At 49.5% G+C, this 17,864-nt stretch overlaps 1 protein-coding gene across 2 annotated transcripts in view; it reads right to left on the minus strand.

Moving 5' to 3' along the window:
• LOC147707395 (glutathione S-transferase-like) overlaps nt 1-17,864 on the minus strand; it is a 294,115-nt gene that overhangs the window by 131,819 nt on the left and 144,432 nt on the right. The window lies entirely within an intron of this gene.

A 17,864-nucleotide genomic window follows, 5' to 3' on the forward strand; every position in this document is an offset into this window, starting at 1 on the left:
ACACATCCCCCCCACTCACTTGAAAACATACCCCACACAATGTACACCACACATAGTCAACACCATAAGTGCTCCCGCGTAGCCGTAGGTCGCAGCACGCCGCATCCCGATGGAGGGGTGCGAAGACCCCGATGATGAAGCATGACACCAAGGGGCCTTTTGGTGTGTGAGGGGTATTTTACAAAACACTGAGTGCTTCAACATCTATTGATCACTCTCTTCCCTTCACCTTTGAATGTTGGATTTCCTTTGTTTACTTAATTATCGTTGTGGAGCGCGAATCCAACTATCTGCTCTACCTCCCTCTTGTGTTTTTGATAAACTAAGAGATCGCCGCTGCTGACTGAGGCCTGTGAGACAGCTCTGTGGCCAAACCTGGGCTTGGACAGCATTGATCAGTTGAGGTCTAGGTTTTCGCGAATGCACAAGACTTTTATAGTGCAAATGTTGCAACAAAGTAACACCGCTCTGTACAAGTGAGAAGTACACACTACAGACAGACAGGGGGCACTGATTGATTTTGAGGAAAGAGGAGAACAGAGTGAGATGTTGGTATGTTGGGTAACAGGCCTGGGAGGTGTGTGCAGAGGATAGGGAAAGGAATGAGCAGGTGTAGGTGTCAAGGGGCGAGGGAAACGAGGAGCTATAGGAGAGACTGAACCTTTACATTCCTTGTAGCTTATGCAAGAGGGAAAAGCCTCTAGGTTCATTCTCCAGTACAAAGTGATCAAAACCATATTTATATTTCACTCATTTTAAATTACACAGGAAGAGACGAAACAATGTACATGGCAGCTGTGGGAAAGCACTGTAGATAAACGTCCTAGAGTCACTAAGTTGAACACCTACAATAAGCGGGTAAGTCGCACAACTTGTAGAGCGCCACCCACATTCCACCGCGGGGGAGCTACAAGTCAGGAGAGACAGGGCAGAGGAAAAGAGGCGGAGAAGAAGAAACAAGTGATGCCACACGCAAGCAGCATTGCAATCGGCGGTCTTCACTTTTCAAGCACTGCACTTGTGCTTGTGGGGGCATCCACCTTGCGGGAGCGAGCAACTGCCATATGTTGTAATTAACGTGGCCGCGCCGCAGCTCGCTCCCGCAAGGTGAATGCCACCACAAGCAAAACTCCCAAACTTCCTCCGAATTTCCCATACCCGACACCAGGCCATCCATATATTAAGCAAGGAAGTTCATAGTTCATCAGTTTTGCAGAACTATGTAGGATTCAAATTTAGGTATAAAAGTGGGGTCAGACAGTCCCAGAGGTTGCAGAGTATTTTTGTTTATTTATTTTGTGTACTTGTAGAGCGCAGACCTGTCACCCAGAGGGCATCCTGGCGCTTTGAACTTCTGGACGAATACACTTCACACTGCTCAGACAATTTTCGGGAAGAGATGCGTTTTCAACGCTTTCTTAACAGCAGGTAGTCCTTGTGGCTTCTCAAAGAAATAGGCAGGGAGTTCCAAAGTTTGGCCGCTGCAACACTAAATGAGCGGCCACCCATCCTAGCTCTCTGAAACCTCGGGACAACCAGCAGTTGTGCCGACGAGGAACGAAGGGGCCGCGAGGCAGAGTACCAGGCAAACATATTCCGCAGTGGTACTGGGCCCAGTTGATGTACTGCCTTGAACACCAGGCACGCGGCTTTAAACAGCACTCGCAGATGTACCGGAAGCCAGTGTAAGTCTCTTAGCGCGAGAGTGGAAGAGCTGGACCTGGGACGAGAAAGAGCCAACTTGGCGGCCATGTTCTGCACTCGTTGTAACTTCCCCAGCAGATTTTTTGGGGCCTCCAGAAGTAGCGCATTGCAGTAGTCTAAACGACTTAGAATGGTACTGTGGACTACTTCTGGCCTGGCCTGGGCGGGGAGAAGGGGCAGAACTTTACGCAACATGCGTAACAGCATCATGCACGTAGAGATGGTTTTATTAACGTGCAAGTCAAGCTGTAAATTTGGGCCGAAGATCACCCCCAAGTTGCGAGCTGACCCCGCCGCCGCTACTGGCTCGGGAAAGGTGGTAGGCCAGAAGTTCTCTGGAAGAACTCGCGGAATCCGGTCTATGGAACAATGTAGCACCTCCGTCTTTGAGCTGTTAAATTGGAGGGAATTGGCCCGTAACCAGTCCGCTGTGGCTGCCATACAGCGATTAAATGTCTCCAGCGGGACCGCGTTATTTCCCTCCAGAGAAAAGACCAGCTGGGTGTCGTCGGCATAATTGAAAGCCGAGACACCAAAAGATTTTATAAGCTGGACCAAGGGGCGAAGGTACAGGTTAAAAAGTATCGGGCTGATGGCCGAGCCCTGAGGGACCCCCTGTACAACTTTCCTTGGCTCAGAGCTGAATGGAGGAAGCGAGACCAGCTGTTGCCGGCTACCCAGATAAGATATCAGCCAGTCTCTTGCGCCCTCTGTGACCCCACACTCCTCTAGTCTCCTGATAAGGGTCTGATGGCAGACCGTATCAAACGCGGCCGACATGTCGAGCAGCACTAGAAAGGCTGCCCGACCACTGTCGACACGCGACCGAAGATTGTCCAGTACGGTTACCAGGGCAGACTCCGTCCCGTGCCCGGGGCGGAAGCCAAACTGTGCCTCATCAAACCAGCCGATGTTCTCCAGGAAGCCTGAGAGCGAGCGGGTCACCCATTTTTCCATGATCTTAATAGGAAATGGGAGCAGAGAGATTGGCCTATAGTTAGAAAGGCAAACCGGGTCCAGCGTGGGCTTCTTGAGCAGAGGTGACACTACTGCTAACTTCCAGCACTCGGGGACTGATGCCAACTCCAAAGACTGAAGGCAGATGGAATGCAGAGGCTGAAAGAGTTCTGCGGGGAAGGCCTTCCAGAATTTGGGAGGTAGTGGGTCGAGCAGAGAGCCTGAAACTACCGTATGTGCCAAGCTGCAAAAATCCTCAATGGAGGGACAAGGAAACAGTCTCAATTGGGGTCGACTAGAGGAAGTCTCCGGAGCTCCCCAACAAGAAACTGGGTCACTCGGCTGGGGTCGACTGGGTGGTCCATCCGGAGCTCCCAGACTAGGGCCAAAGGCACCCGTCTGGGGTCGACTGGGCGGACCAGCCGGAGCTCCCAAGCCAAGAGTACCCTGAGTGAGAGCTGCAGCAATCGGCTGGGGTCGACTGGGTGACCCGTTCGGAGCTCCCGAGCCAGGGCAGAGCCCTACTGGCCGGGGTCGACTGATCGGGCCAACCGGAGCTCCCAAACCGAGAGCAGCGGGCAGAGGGTTTTTTAAGCCCTCTAAGATCTTTGCAGTCTTCTCCTCAAAAGCACCCGCCAGGGAATCGCACAGGGCTTGCAACGCCACGACCATGTTGGCTACACACACTGGGTGGGACAAGTCCCTGACAATTTTGAACAGGGCCTGAGATTTATTAGGCGCCTTATTCAAGGTGGATTCCAGAAAGGCCGCCTTTGCCAACTTAATCTGCGCCTTGTAGCCCTGCAGTGCGAGCCTGAACGATGCCTTAGCCGATGATGAGTACTGCTTCCTCCAGGCTCTCTCGGCGCGTTTACAGCTCAGCTTTAGCTGTCGTAGCTCTTCCGTGTACCAGGGGAAAGCATGATTCACTCTCCCTCGAGACCTACGAAGGGGCACCAGCTTGTCTAACGAGTCAGTAATAGACCGACACAAGGAGAGGTAGCTTTCCTCCACCGAGTTGCTCAGACAAAAGTTGTCTGGTAGTAAGGAAGGCAGTGAAGGTGACCTGAAAAGTCGGGACCAAGGTCTACCTAGTTTCGATAATCCTACCCCGGCAGCTTCAGAGGGACAAACCCCTATGCAAAGGGAGAACGCCACCAGTGCGTGATCGGTCCAGCATTGGCGTAGGATATCATTGACCACTACTGATTGAGCGTCCGCGAAAATCAGGTCCAGGACGTGACCTCCCCTATGGGTAGCAACGCCGACCAGTTACTGCAGCTGAATATCACCAAAAGCTTGGCAAAGTGTCGTGAACGCTCCATCCAGTGCCATAAGTTAAAGTCCCCCAGGACCAACAACTTAGAGTGAGTATTCGATAGGTCGTATATCAGATCAAGAAAGTCTGATAGGGAGGGAACAGAGCCCGGTGGGCGATAACATAACACCCCTGCAAGGAGTGTTCTCTCCAGGTCTTTAATGGAGAAACCCATCAGTTCGAAGTATAAGGGCATATTCTGCCACTGTAATCTATTCAAGTATGAAATAACATGACTCCATAATTCATTAAAAGGATGAGATTTCTTGGGTCGCTATGCGGCCCTATCAGTGCAGTGGGAGGGTCGTACCCTGAACCTTTGCTCGTTGTATATACCTCCGAAGCTGCAAGAGTCCACCTTCCCCGATGTAGGGAAGTTGCTGCTGAAAATGCCCTTGGGGACATTAGTTCTCGGTGGAGACATGAACGATGTGATGGCTAGAGATTTGGATAGATCGCAGAATACGCTAGGCAGAGGGGGAGTAGGTCACCTTAGGGATTTTGCGCAGGCACTGGGTTTGATCAATTTATGGAGAACGCACAACCCACACATGAGACAGTACACACACATCTCCGCAGCCCATGGGTCTTCATCTAGGATGGACTACATATTTATACTAGCGGACTGCATGAATCTGTTTCGAGACGGTCACCACAAGGCTAGAGGGATTTCAGACCATGCGCCGGTGGGAGTTCAAGTGATGGGTCCCAAACGAGATTGGAGCGTCCCCCCTCGGCTAGATTCCTTTCTATTTAAAGACAGGGACTTCCAGGAGAAATTTAGGGAGAGGGTGGACCAGTACTTTGATGAAAACGTAGGCTCTGTGAGCTCCCCAGGGATAGTGTGGGAGGCGTACAAGACCGTAGCCAGGGACTTTGTACAGGCCGAGGTGGGGCGAAGACGTAAGGACAAGCATGCGCAGGTGACACGATTGGAGTCGGAGCTTCATGCTCTAGAGAGTGAGACAGGGCTTACTTCAGATCGGGAACGGGACAGACTACATTGGGTGCGCCTCCTAAGCAAGGAAATAAGGGATATCCTGACGGACCAGGCGCGATCGCACGCGCTAGCCACCCAACGGAGGTCAGGAGTGTGCTCCCTCCCTGTTTCCTGTTTAGGGCTACCGTGAGCTTCCGTAGATGACGAGCTATAGGCGAAGCACCTCCGCGTGCGAGAGGCAATGAAGCCTGGATTGTTTGGCAGCCTCTTAGCCACCCCAAACTGATCTCTACTGATGAAGGATACTATCCTGAAACACAAGCCATGTCTCGTGTCTAGAGATACCTTGTACCAAGCACCTGCTTGCACCAACCTTGGTGTAATACTTACGAACTTTGTCCTGAAACGTATGAACTGCATGTACCAGAATGCGAAGGGGCGACCCGGCTAAGAGGTCAGGAGTGTGCTCCTTCCCTGTTTCCTGTTTAGGTCTCCCGTGAGCCTCCGTAGCTGACAAACTATAGGCGAAGCACCTCCGCGCCCGAGAGGCAATAAAGCCTGGATTGTTTAACAGCCTCTTAGCCACCCCAAACTGATCTCTACTGATGAAGGATACTATCCTGAAACACGAGCCATGTTCCTGTCTAAAGATACCTTGTACCAAGCACCTGCTTGCACCAACCTTGGTGTAATACTTACGAACTTTGTCCTGAATCGTATGAACTGCATGTACCAGAATGCGAAGGGGCGACCCGGCTGAGAGGTCAAGAGTGTGCTCCCTCCCTGTTTCCACCCACCGGAGGGTGTACGACCTGGGGGACAAGGCGAACAAGATGATCGCATGGTTGGAAAAGAGAGATCGAGATGGGTGCCGCGAATAGAGCGACCGGATGGGTCAGAGAGCACCACGAGCGTGGCAATTGCGGAGGACTTTGCGCGATACTATGAGGAGGTGTATCGGTCCCACACGACAAGGGACGAACAAGAGTGCCGTGACTTCCTGGCCCCCTTGCAGCTCCCAGTGTTAGAGCCAGCGGACAGGGATGTGCTGGAAGCAGGGATCACGGTCCGGGAAGTGGAAGAGGCCATGGGGGACCAGCAGACAGGGAAAGCTCCCAGCAGAAGCATTTGGCTGTGTGGCTAGTAGCACGGCGCCCCATATGTGCAGCATGTTCCTCGAGGCGCGAGAGATTGGGCGGCTTCCGAGGGACCTACGATTGGCCACAATCGTCGTGATCCATAAAGCGGGAAAACCACAGGGGTATTGTAGTTCGTAAAGGCCCATCTCCCTCCTTAACTATGAGACGAAGGTTCTGGGGAAAGTCCCGGCCACGCGCCTGGGTGCCGTGATCCAATCTCTGGTCCACCCGCAGCAGTCGGGCTTTATGCCCCATAGGAGCACACAACTCAACCTACGTCGCCTATTCTGGGTTCTACAGTCAGTGGCCACGCGTCGGGAGGTGCCAGCCTCGTTGCTCTCACTTGATGCCCACATGGCCTTCGATAGCATTGAATGGCATTACATCTATGCAGTGTTGGAGAAGTTGGGCTTCGGGGACAACTTCTGTGCCTGGGTGAAACTACTGTATACGGAAACCACTGGCGAGAGTCCGGGTCAATGGGACCATGTCGCGAGAATTCCAATTGGGGCGCGGCACGAGACAGGGATGCCCCCTGTCCCCAACCCTCTTTGCCCTGGCACTGGAGCCGCTGGCACATTGGGTAAGGACGGACCCTGGGGTGTGGGGCATAGACATGGGGGGTGGATGGGAGGTACGCATATCCCTTTATGCAGACAATGTATTGCTGTACACCCAGCAACCGTTGGAATCCATACCACGACTAATGGCCATGCTGTGACTGTTCGGGGAGTTCTCCGGGTACCGTATCAACTGGAACAAATCCTTGGGCTATACTCTGGTGTGGTTGGCTGCGAGGGCCTAGTTTGGCGCGCAACGTTCCCGTATTTAGGGATATGGGTCACACCGTCTGACACCGAGTTTCTCCAGCTTAACGTACAGTCGCAACTAGATCGCCTGCACAGTGACGTGCAGCACTGGCGGACCCTCCCGGTCTCCCTTATGGGTAGAGCCGTGTTATTCAAAATGATGGCCCTGCCCCGTTTGCTATATGTGCTGCAGAGCTCGCCCTTCCTGATCCCGGAACACGTCTTTAAGACGGTGGAGGCTGAGCAGCGCTCTTTATTGTGGAGCGGAGGATGTCCGAGGATTGCCCTTCGGAAACTGCAACGGGGTCCCTATGAATGGGGACTGGCAGTACCCGACATCCGTCTATATTATTGGGCGGCACAGCTGATTAATATCAACGGCTGGGTGTTTGCTCCGCAGGAGTAACCTGCATACCGGGTGGATCGTATGGCCCTGGGAGTAGACTCCTACCTAGCGGCTCTCTATTCTAAACCGAGGCGCAGCCAACCCTTACCTCCCCAGGCTGCGAAATTGCTTGGGTGGGAGATGAAGCTTACGGCTCAAATGCCCTTATGGAAAGGTGACTTCCTTGGGGAGGTGGCGAGACTTCGCGACCTAAGCCAGTGGAGCCCGATCGGTATAGATGTGCTGGGGGACGTCTGGAAGAGGGGGCAGATAGTGGAGTTTGCAAGTCTTCGGACGGACTTCTAGATGGGTGAGGGCGAATTCCTGCATTATCAACAATTTAAGCATGCTCTGCACAAGCATTTGAAGCAGGGGGATCAACTTCCTGAGCACGCCCCACTTGAGGATAGGCTACTATTAGACCCCATGATTGACAAAGCAATTTCGCTTACCTACAAGAAGCTTATTAATAATGTTCCGGACACACTTGGGCTACAGAGGGAAAAGTGGGAATCCAACCTTGGTCTGTTAGGCCCTACAATGTCCTAGGGAGGTGGCGATCCGAGCTCGGTTCAGATTGGTGCAGCTGCGCATCCTACATAGGTCCTACACCCCTCGCACAGTACAATTTAAGATGGGATATGTGTCATCACACTTCTGCTTGAGAGGCTGCGGGGAAGAGGGCACATTCTTCCACATCCTTTGGGACTGCCCTAAAATCCGTACATATTGGGTCACACTGACGGACATAATGGAGGAAGTGGTAGAGGTGGAGGTACCGCTGGAGGCTAGATGGCACGTTCTGGGGGTCACGGGTGAGGTGACATGGTCCAAAGGAGATAAGATATGGTTAGCTTTTGTCAGCATGGTGGCCAAGAGAAACATCGCACGGCTTTGGGGGAGTGACTTGATCCCGACGATTGAGGAATGGGAATGAGATATGGATTGGTGCCAGAGGGTAGAGAAGGTCATCTATAATAGTCGGGGTTGCCCCAAGAGATGGGAAAAGATATGGCAGGCTTGGAGGAGGTATAGAGAGGAATGGATGGCTACCCCAGATGTTTCACCGTGAAGGTCCCCCCCCACTGAACACCACGCAATGTATACATTCGACACATCCACTTCTTGGGAGGCCATGAGCCTCGGCTGGTGAAGAAGCTCTATACATGCCGGGGGAAGGGTGGGATAGGTGGGCGGGCGGTAGGGGGAGGGAGGACTTTGTTCCGGGAGGGGGGGCTGGATGGGGAGGTGGAGACGGGTGGGCGGACCTATCTGCATTCTGTTAGGGGGTGACGTGGGGGCACACCGCTACTATAACCGCTGACGTCTTGTTGATTGTAGTTCTCTAATGTATATATATCACTGCACTTCTGCTGCTACCTGATGAGTCTTTTGATGGAGCGGTTTTATTTCAATAAAAAGATTTTTAAAATAAAAGATGAGATTTACCTGAAACATCATACACTACTTGCTCATGCCCCCACAGCTGCCAACATTTATGTAACCAGAGTTTGCAAATTGCCTTAATAGGTTTTCCCCAGAAATGGAGAGAGAATGGGGCGCTAGGCATACCTACAATGGAGTGGCGGGGATATAGACCCGTCAATGGTCTGCCAAGTAAAGCCAGTTCAGGAAGCTCGTCTAATATCTGACCTTGGATTTATGAGATCGCAAGAACGATATTGCCCCACAAATCACCCAAGTGTGGGTATGAATTAGAGAGCCTGTTACTCCCACAACCATGCCAGCAAGCGTCTGAATAAGTGAGGTTGTTAATGTGGAGACGATTTAGGGTAAAGTGCCAACAAAACATTATTTTGTGTAGGATCTCTCTATTTCATAGATTATTAATAATTAATATTAGTATGAAGAAATATCTAATGCCATTTTTTAGCGTCAAGTGATATGTTAAGTTCAGTCTCCCTTGTAGTTTGAAAGGAGGATGCACATGCTGTAGTCGCTATCTCGAATATGGCATAAATGTTAGAAACCAGGTGTTTCGGTATGAGCGCTCTAGTGGTGCTTGCTTTAATACTGTTTTATGTGACCCACTGTCGGATTTGAAGGTAATGGAAGCGTTTGGACTCGGGAATCCCGCATTCATGCTTGTTCCTGAAATGATTTCTCGCTGCACTCTATGTAGAAAGCTTTGAGGGAAAGCCATCCTTTGACTTCTAAAGATGAAAGTAGCAGGTCGTCCTACCCTGCGTGAAATCTGCACTATCTAGGACTCGTGTGAGAGGGGACGGGATGGAGGTAAGGTCCCTAAATTGACCAGAGAGTCCCAGGCAGCTAATGCTGCTCTGGAGAGAAGGGAGATGAACTCCTGCCTTTCAGTACCCATGGTACTTCACCCAGTGGCCTGGCTGCAAAGGTGATGGTCAATAATACTTGGCTGTTTAGCCATCTCCCCCGTCAGCCACTCGATCATGTAGCGTAGTTAAGACACTTGGTAATAATGTAACAGATGAAGGGCCTTCAGCCCACCATCCCTGGGGTGTTTTGCGAATAGGTCTTCATAGCACGTCTCTACTGTTGCCCCTCCCAGATATAATTCATGCAGGTTGCCTGAAGGCATGAAATGTACTCCCTGCTAATCAGAAAAAAGGCATAGCGTGAAAGATTTATGATATGTGGTTGCAGAGTCATTTTGAGTGTCACATATAAAGGGGTCCCAGTTGCAAAATCTCTTTAGCACAGAGACAAAATTCAATGAAAAATCAAAAAACAAACTACTGACACTCTATTGCTCAAGTGATGTTTTTATTCACATCTTCAGTTGTAGACCAGTTACGCATACATTTATCGAATTTCAGAAACATATAATTGCCCAATAGTCAAGGCGTGGGAAGGAGAGAAAGGGCGAAAGGGGTATAGTATTGGTGAGGGTTGTGTAGGTATAGAGAGAGTTTTAAAAGAGGTCACATAAATACATTTGTAAGTTGACATCACATGGGCAAATTCAAAATGCCATCAAAGTATCTCATTGCTGTTGGGACCACCCTGCCACGATGGTCAAGAAAGACCCTCGACAGCCTAAGATCCAATTTAACAAGACCCCTGGGGCCATGGCGGACCCTGCCGCGGGCACGACTGCGGAGGATGTCCCTCCTCCTGAGTCGCCTGGCTCAGAGGCCCTGACCGCTGCCATGCTCGCCGAAATGAGGGCGGGCTTAATGGCCCTGGACTGTCGATTTGATAATTCGGATGGGGCCTCCTCTCTTAAACGACAAGAAAGAATGGAAAAGATCCTGAAAGAGGTGGCTATAAAGAACGAGGATTTGGAGGCCAGGGGACACCGCAATAACATTCGTATTTTAGGCGTGCCGGAGACGACCGCTACTGGCAAAATGGACATATTTGTGGAGCTGCTCCTTTCTGATTTGTTCGGCAGGGATTCCTTCACCCAGGGTTTCGTTGTTTAACGTGCACATCGATACTTAGGCCCTCGCCCCAGACCGGGCTTGCCTCCCAGACCGATTGTGGCCAGACTTATGAACTTTAGGCCCGTGAGAGGGGTGAAATCCAATGGCAAGGTAGCAACATCTCCTTCTTCCCGGACTTTACTGCCATGGTCCAGGAGGCCCGACGCAAATATCGGACTGTCAAGGCCATGCTAAGGAACCTTGGCCATTGATATGGCATGCTCTATCCTGCGCACCTCAAGGTGGACGATGATGGCCGTCCTAGAATATTTGACACGCCGAGTGGAGCTCAGGAGTTCTTCCGTTACTTTAAGAACAATTCAGGTGGGGCGTCGAACAGTTCTCTGCCCACCTCCCCGCCGCAGCAGGCTTCACAAAACAGCGTTGATCTTTTCTCTCCGACTGGGAATGGATGATAAGTCTTTTTTCTTTTTTCAGTCGCTCCTTTCATTGCTCATTGAACACAGCACTATTATCTAGTTTGAGTTCTTCGCATTCGATAACATATGCAGTTGTTTTCTGATATTTCATGGCTGGTTTGCACGCCCGGCGTAGGGATATTCCTCTTATTGGTATTTGAGAGGTTGGGTGGCGGGTGGAGGGGGGGGTTGTTTTCTTTCTTATTGGATACTTCAATTTGCCAGAGATGAAACTTGCGCTATGTGTGGTGTGGTTTTTTTGCACTGATTTGTGTTTTTCGGTACAGCATAGATGGTACAGTTAGGCAATGTGCCCGGTCCTTCCGGACTTTCGTTATTAACGTGGAATGTACGTGGTTTGAACAATAACAGGAAACGTAGAATGGTGTTAAATTATGTTATGCGTCATCATGTTGATGTCCTTTTTATGCAGGAGACGCATTTGGCAGGTTCGGAGGGCGAGTCGATGGCCTCTGCTTGGGGTCCACACAGATTTTTTTCTAATTACAGTTCATACTCCAGGGTTGTTGCCATTCTGATACATAAAAAAATCCATTTTGCACACTGTTTTAAACACCGGGACCCTGAGGGCCGGTTTTTGATAGTAACAGGTTTATTGATGGGCCATAAGGTCTCCTTTGTATGCATTTATGGTACGAATATCGACTCGCCTTCCTTTTATCACTCCCTATCGACCCAGCTCTTAACAGCAGACACTGGGCTTTTGATTGTTGGCAGAGACTTTAATCTCCTTTTGAATCATCCTAGAGCTAGCACTGCCTCTACACCTGACTCCATGCCCCATTCCAGACTGGCCCTATGAGAGATATGCATACACTACTTCTTGGTGGACGTCGAGACCCATCTGAACGCACACCATCCTTCCTTCACACATTATTCAGGCTTCCACAACACATGGACAAGATTGGATTATTGGCTTGTCTCTCCCGAGGTGGCTGGTTGGTTGGGGGCTGTCCATACTCTTCCACGCACTCTTTCTGATCATTCCCCAGTTCTACTTCAGCTTTCTATTTCCCGCGAGCGAGGGTATGAGAGACAGTGGCGCTTCCCTGGTCGGGCTTTATTAGACCCTGTCTTCACCGAGGACGTTAGACAGGCCATAGAGGATTATTTTGAACTAAACACCGGTTCAGTCGAAACCTATGCAATGCTGTGGGAAGGTTTTAAGGCATATATTAGGGGGGGTCTGTATCTCGAAACATGCCGGGGTACTTCGTGATCTTCACACCACCCTAGACCGTGTTGAGGAGAAAATCGCAGCACTGGACCGAGAAATGCTTAGCTCCCCCTCCGATTCCCTGGCCGCGAGTCGGCTGGAGTTATGCGTCGAATTTCGGGATGCCGCTCTTCCTCAAAAAACACTGCATGGCTAGGCGGTATTGAGAGGGTGAGAGGCGGGGGCCGGTTATTGGCCAACACACTTTGTCCTCCCAGAGGCCCCACGTACATCATTGCTATGTCCGGAGTGGACGGCTCCCCCGTCCAGTCCACCCCGCGGTCTGCGACCTGTTCCTCACTTACTATAAAGATCTTTATACCTTTCGTCTCTCCGGGGACTCTTGCGGGCAGGAGGATTATTTATCCGAAGTGGCTTTGGTCTATCTCGAACGTTACATGTCGGAGTTCCTCCTAACCCCAATTACGTCGGACAGTATTGTGGAGGCGATCAATGCCCTCCGCGCCTCTTCGGCTCCTGGGTTGGACGGCTTTCCTGCGTATAAGGACTTGTTGGTCCAGAGGTTGGTAGAGGTATATGCCGAGGCTTTGGAGGTGGGAGTCCTCCCTCCGACATTGAGCGAAGCAGTAATTATATTGCTACCCAAACCGGGGAAAGATCCTATTCCATGGGGCTCGTATCGGACTCTCTCCCTCTTAAACTTAGATTATAAAATCCTGGCCAAAGTCATCGCCATTAGACTTTCTCTTTTGATGGAGTCCATTATTTCACCGGTGCAGTCTGGCTTTGTCCAGCACAGGTCCACCTCGCTTAATCTACACACGCTGTTCACTGTTCTACATCGCTTAGATCCCTCCACGCCTGCCGCCGCCATCTTGTTGGACGACGAAAAAGCCTTTGACTCTCTCGAGTGGCCTTTTTTTCTGTCGGTTACGGGCCGTATGGGCATGCCGGAGTTTTGTGGATACAGTGGCCCTCTTATATAATAAACCCATGGCCCGGCTGCGCCTAAATGGCACCCTCTCCGACCCTTTCCCTCTATACCATGGTACAAGGCAAGGATGCCCCCTATCCCCTCTCCTTTTTATTTTATCTGTGGACCCTCTAGCTCGACAGTTTCAAGAGAAACATCTCCAGCGTGGCCTGCAGTTTCGTCCGGGACCTCAGTTGCTTTCCATGTATGCTGACGATATGGTTTTGTATGTCCGTCTGCCTCAAGATAATTTATCACCGCTAATTCGAGAGATCATACGTTTTGGTAACTATTCTGGACTTCACATTAACTGGCACAAGTCGGTTATATTTCCATTGACGGCCAGCACTTTGCCTTGGCGTTTTTTGATTATCCATTAGAGTGGTGCACAGATTCGGTTAAGTATTTAGGCATCCACATTCACCTTGACACCACCTCGGTCATTCATCTCAATTATGGCACCGCAGTTGCTGCGCTGGAGACTCAGGTCGCCCGATGGCTGCGCCTACCTTTGTCCATGGCGGGCAGAATTGCAATCATCAAAATTATTGTTTTGCCCCGGTTTTTATATTTTTTTAACAACATTCCTATTCCGTTGACTAAAGTCTTCTTTTCGCAACTTCGCTCTCACTTAATCCGTTTGGTATGGGGAAACAAGACCCCTCGAGTCAGCTGGAAGGTCTTGACTTTACCCCCCGAGAGGGGAGTGCTGGGTGTACCAGATCTATATTTGTATTTTTTAGTAGCTCAATGCTGCTATGCATACGCCTGGTTCCATCCTGATGCCCGCATCCCCTATTTACGTCCAGATTCTGATCTGGTCTTGCCTAGACAATTACTCACGATTCTTCCAACGGGCTTCCCTAGGGACCCCCGTGATATTCAAACGGTTTCCACCACCTGCTGAGTTTGGATTAGATTGCGTAGACTGTTGGGTTTGGACCGGTTATATTCCCCAGCTCTACCTCTGCCCAACTCCTCTCTGTTTCCTTTCACAGGTGAAGCTCTGGTAATGCGCACACTTGCTAAGTTTAACATTAGCACCACTGGTGACTTGTTCCCAGATGGGCACGTCTTCTCTCCGTCGGAAGAGGCCAGATTTAGTGATCGGTCCTTCATGGACACTTTCATACTCACCCGGTTGCGTTCGGCATTGCGGGCTACGTACTCCTCCTTCCTATTGGCGCCTGCGGAGCTCCCTCCCCTCTCCTTATTGGATTCAAACCCCGACTAACACGCATTTGATTTCCAAACTATATAAACAATGTGGAACACTAAAACCGATGCTGGACTCAAGGCCCCGTGCTGCTTGGGAGGGTGACCTGGGTGGGCCCATCTTGGATGATCAGTGGGCTTTCTGTTGCAGGGCCACATCCGACATCTCTCTAAACAGTCGTCACAAGCTGCTGCACTTCAAATTCCTTAGGCGGATGTATTTTACCCCTGCACATCCATACCGTATTGACAACTCTAGGCCTCACCATTGCCGCAAATGCCTTGCCCCATTCGCAGATTTCGCACACTTAACCTGGACCTGTCCTAAAATACACGACTATTGGATTGATATTCACACCACCTTGGGAGACATATTATCGTTACCCCTCACTCCTTTACCTTAAATCGCACTCTTGGGGTGTGTATTAAAATTCCCCAAGATGGTACGCCGCCTGGCGCTCTTGGGCTTCCTTTTGGCCAAACGTGAGATTGCACTGCTATGGGGTAGTAAACGTGCCCCGACACTTCGTGCCTGGTTAATCAGTATTTGCAAAAACAACAGGTGATGGACCGAATGTGGATCAATGTCACACACTCAACCCAGTCCAAAGATCTGGGCCCGAATCCATCGTTTTTGGACTGGGGTGAGTGTGTGACATTGATCCACATTCGGTCCATCACCTGTTGTGTTTGCATATTCCGCCCTAAGTGCGCTGGGGATGCCCAGACGTGGGTCCCAGGCACTCCACGCCACTGGAGTCAAGCTAGCCGGGCTGATGAGAGGTGTTACCTCGAAACCGGTCCGGTCCTCGGATGCTTGATTCCGTTCTGGGACGGACATGGCTTTTGTAGTTCGGACTGGACTGTTCCCATGGGGCACAGGGACAGAGCTGATTTGCATATCGCCATTGTCTAACCCAGAGTGGTGTGGAGTGCAAAAAAACGATGGATTTGGGCCCAGATCTTTGGACTGGGGTGAGTGTGTGACATTGATCCACATTCGGTCCATCACCTGTTGTGTTCGTATTCACCTGTTACAACGCATTTTTTACTCCGCACTACCACTACAACGCAGGCATTACAACGCATACCGTTACAACGCATTGCGCTGGGGGGGCGCTCTAGGATAAGAGGTAAGTTTAATTTACTATCCAACACCTTCCCTAGGGTCCACGGGGACTGGAGTTAGAATAGTAAATTATACTTACCACTATCCAGCACCCCAAAGCGCTATGCGTTGTAGCGGTATGCGTTGTAAATACCGCGTTGTAATGGTACGCGGAGTAAAAGTATGCGTTGTAACGACATACATCCGTTGTGTTTGGTTAAACAGTATGGCGTTTTGTAGCGTGAATAGTGAGTAATATAGCACTTTACTTCCGGCCTCCTCCCGACCCGTTGATATATGGGGCCCATACAGAGAGTCATATCCCGACGCCAGCTTATAAATGAATCTCCAACACAATCAGGCATTACCCCCTCAGGAATAGGATAAATCTCACTTTATCTCAGATAATGGTTAGGACAATGGGGTATGCAGTATGTGTGTTTGGTTGTATTAATTTTTTTTGGCCCTGTCTTGGATTCGAGATATATAGAGCTGTTTTTCCACATGAACATTTCACGTTGTTTATTTATCATTATTGTTGGTGCAGGAGTATCACACCCATATGTTTTCAGTGCAACTCATTGGCTATTGTGAGTTTTTGGTATTATTGTATTGTCCTCCTTGATTTGATAATTTTTTATTGGATATTGTATGTACACACATTGAAGGCTCATGATTATTTTTTGTTTTGATTTGTTTTCTGTTTCATCTTTATGTAAAATGGAAAAATAAGGTTACAAAAAAAAAAAAAAAGAGTAAACTGTGGGACTCATATGTGGTGTGCGACCCTCCTGCTTATGTCTGGGAAAGCCAACGATCAATGTGTCATTTCCATAGTCAAGTGTTGAATTCTTACTTAAGTACACCCAAACAATAATGATTTGCTGACAACGGTTTCTTGGGTATTCCATATTTCCCTTCAGTGTATATGCAGTTAATGGTATAACCAATCGCAAAAGTGCAGGCAACGCAGTGCTCAAGTGTGTAAATAAATACAAAATATATACAAAAGACACAAAACCACATTCACTGGTTAAGTATACTTTAGATCATACAGACTGGTGCATACTATCGCAACATGTAGGCTTACAGCTAATTTGATAACCAATATATATAATGTCGACGTTTCAACCACTTATCATTTACAGGGTCTCCTCGGTGCAATAGGCGTTTGGCTTAGTAACTGCATAGGGAAGGGAGACAGAAACCCAGGTCATGTGTCCGTCAATGCCCACCAATTTGGGAAATTAATCTCAATTCTCTCATGGTGAAAAGCTACCATAACTTATCGTCACATGGTAAGCCAATGATGTTGCAAAGAAAGGGTCACTAACAAGGTGGGGACACCAGTCTATGTACCTAAATCCTCTGTGGTTTATTGATTCACTAGTCAAAGTAACTAGCAAAGTTGACAACAAATCCACGCACTATGTGTCATCAGCCGATGCGTGATTCAGAAAAACATACACTATGTCCACACATTTGAGTTTTACAAGATCATGCCTATCCATGAAAAATAAGTGTTATCCTCTCATGTGATATTAACAATCCATCATGCAACCTTGTACTTGTACCATACGGTGCATCTCATGCTATTATGCGGCATATCACATTAAACGTGGTATTTGCATGTCTGCCACACACCACCAATGACATGGTGAACTCCAGTGACCCTCGTAGTGAAAAAAAACATACTAAAGCACCAGAGCAGTGTCCGTGCACTAGTTGCCTCATACAGTAGGTTGCATGGTTATGGGCCTCTAGCAACAGCATAAGTGCACACCTTTCAACAAGATCTGGTGCAGGGGCGTGGCAGAGAGGGGCCAATTATGCATGCTAGAACTAGATGGAGCTAATTACATCCCCACCAGACATGGGGCCCATTTTCATGAAAGATGAAACAAGCTGGACGTTGGTTAGCACATAATTGTGTGCTTACCAAACATGCAGGTGTATTGGTGGATTTAGAGACGCATACCACTACCTATTGTAAGCTTAATGCCTTTTATTCAGTCTATAAATCTTTATGCTTAAACTTTATCACCCTCCGTAGACTCCACTAAATCCTCAGTGGTGTTAGATAAGTCCATTTCCGCTGCTGAGATACTGTGGGCCATCAACCAATTTAAGCCCTCTAAGAACTGGGCCCATGGTGCGCTCCACTATTCTATTGGTGATTCCCTCGTCAGCTCCTATCATGACCACTCTTTTTAATGACCTTACCGCAGTCAAAGGGGATACTCAAAAGCAGGACCGAAACCTCCATTTAAAAAA

The sequence above is a fragment of the Lissotriton vulgaris genome, chromosome 6 (genome assembly GCF_964263255.1).
Source record: "Lissotriton vulgaris chromosome 6, aLisVul1.2, whole genome shotgun sequence".
Taxonomy (NCBI): Eukaryota; Metazoa; Chordata; class Amphibia; order Caudata; family Salamandridae; genus Lissotriton; species Lissotriton vulgaris.